The 2,500-nt window shown below is 29.7% G+C and overlaps 2 pseudogenes; both read right to left on the bottom strand.

Annotated features, from left to right (window-relative positions):
• Positions 1-1,708, bottom strand: part of LOC129616817 (large subunit ribosomal RNA) — a 3,996-nt pseudogene extending 2,288 nt beyond the window's left edge.
• Positions 1,709-1,998: 290 nt separating this feature from the next.
• LOC129616799 (5.8S ribosomal RNA) lies at positions 1,999-2,182 on the bottom strand (annotated as a pseudogene).
• Between the last annotated feature and the right edge of the window lie 318 nt (positions 2,183-2,500).

Raw genomic sequence — 2,500 nt, 5'->3', positions numbered from 1 at the left:
CTCATTCGATTATTTGCTACTACCACCAAGATCTGTACCAATGGCAGCTCCACACATCCTTACGGAAGATGCTTCTACGCTACCATTGTACCCACCTACTTGTTAATGTTTCTAAATTTATATACATTAATAATGTAATATAAATCATTTACATTAACAGTGACGTATAGGTATACAACTTAAGCGCCATCCATTTTAAGGGCTAGTTGCTTCGGCAGGTGAGTTGTTACACACTCCTTAGCGGATTACGACTTCCATGTCCACCGTCCTGCTGTTTTAAGCAAGCAACGCCTTTCATGGTATCTGCATGAGTTGTTAATTTAGGCACCGTAACGTCACGTTTGGTTCATCCCACAGCGCCAGTTCTGCTTACCAAAAGTGGCCCACTGGGCACAATATATCATAACCTAAAACTTCATTCAAGAAAGTTTAGGTTCTTACCCATTTAAAGTTTGAGAATAGGTTAAGGTCGTTTCGGCCCTAAGGCCTCTAATCATTCGCTTTACCAGATAAGATTATTTTATATAATATTTTTATGCACCAGCTATCCTGAGGGAAACTTCGGTGGGAACCAGCTACTAGATAGTTCGATAGGTCTTTCGCCCCTATACCCAATTCTGACAATCGATTTGCACGTCAGAACTGTTTCGGTCTTCCATCAGGGTTTCCCCTGACTTCTACCTGATCAGGTATAGTTCACCATCTTTCGGGTCACAGCATATATGCTCAAGGTACGTTCTAGTTAGAGGTATAAAAAATAATTAAAAATTATTTATATACATAACTATATAGAACGCCCCAGGATTGATATTATATATATAAAATTATATATATAATTTAATCCCATATTAACAGTTAAGTTAATTACGCCTTTAGATTTTATTTAAAATAAATTCTAATGACTTGCACACATGTTAGACTCCTTGGTCCGTGTTTCAAGACGGGTCCCGAAGGTATCCTAAATCTATAGCATTGCTAATCATATTAATGCATATAATAATTATATTAATATATAAATTAATATAATATTATAAAATTATAATAATATATAATTTACGCATTATATTGATTTTTTATCTGTCAATTATTTATCCGATAATATTTAAATTATATTATATAGAAAATAAATTTTCATATATAAAATAAACTTTTTAAATATATCTTATGATAAATATATATTTATTAACAGATTGCAATGTCCATATATGAAAAAATTGCACACCATCATTATTATATAATTATATAATATTTATAATGTTGAATTTTTCATATTTCATGGATGTTTAGGTTCATCGGGCTTAACCTCTAAACAGTTTCACGTACTATTTAACTCTCTATTCAGAGTTCTTTTCAACTTTCCCTCACGGTACTTGTTTGCTATCGGTCTCATGGTTATATTTAGTTTTAGATGGAGTTTACCACCCACTTAGTGCTGCACTATCAAGCAACACGACTCTTTGGAAATATCTTCTAATAATCATTAACGTCATACGGGCCTAGCACCCTCTATGGGTAAATGGCCTCGTTTAAGAAGGACTTAGACTGTTAATTTCTCATATTAGAATATAGATATTCCATACACTACATCGGATATTTGTATAAACAAAATCCTTTAGTGCTGAACTAGTTTCTTTTCGCTCGCCGCTACTAAGAAAATCCTAGTTAGTTTGCTTAAATTCAGGGGGTAGTCTCATATGAGTTGAGGTTGTTTTTAAGAATATTTTTAATTTTTCTTTTTAGTTGAAAACTAAATATATATAAGTTACTGTATTGTTTATATTATAAATAATATAATTTTATATAAGTTTTCCTCTTTAATGTATTAATACTAATTTATTAATACTAGGATATACTTATTTTTTTATTATATTTTATAATATAAGTAAAATATATATAATTGAATTTTAATATTATGGTATTCCTACCAGTAATATATCATGTGCTATAAATAATATAATTTAAAATTATATTATAAGCAACTTTATTAAATTATTCTTACAACCCTCAACCATATGTAGTCCATGCAGTATTAAATTTTTTAATAAATTTATATACTCTGTAGCATGGACTGCAATATGCGTTCAAAATGTCGATGTTCATGTGTCCTGCAGTTCACACGATGACGCACAGTTAGCTGCGTTCTTCATCGACCCATGAGCCAAGTGATCCACCGTTTAGAGTTTTATAAAATTTTTTTTTTATTTTCGTCAGATATATATCGATAATATATATACATTCTAAAACATATTAAAATATATAAATAATATAATCTATGTGCTGCGAATGTCTCTAACTTTCCTTTTATCCGTATCCCAACTGTTTTATACAAGAAAAGTTATTACCATAATATATGGACAACAACGTAAGAATATATTTTTATATATTTTCTATATTATAAATGATCGTATATTGTTTTATTTAAAATACTTCCATATTATATAATTAATATAATGATTTTTATTTTTTTTATATTATATTATTTCAGGGGGGATACACTTTG

Source organism: Condylostylus longicornis, unplaced genomic scaffold, assembly GCF_029603195.1.
Source record: "Condylostylus longicornis isolate FDR11 unplaced genomic scaffold, ASM2960319v2 ptg000294l, whole genome shotgun sequence".
Taxonomy (NCBI): domain Eukaryota; kingdom Metazoa; phylum Arthropoda; class Insecta; order Diptera; family Dolichopodidae; genus Condylostylus; species Condylostylus longicornis.
Note: the sequence above shows the minus strand (reverse complement) of the source record. Positions and strands in the feature narration are given on the sequence as shown.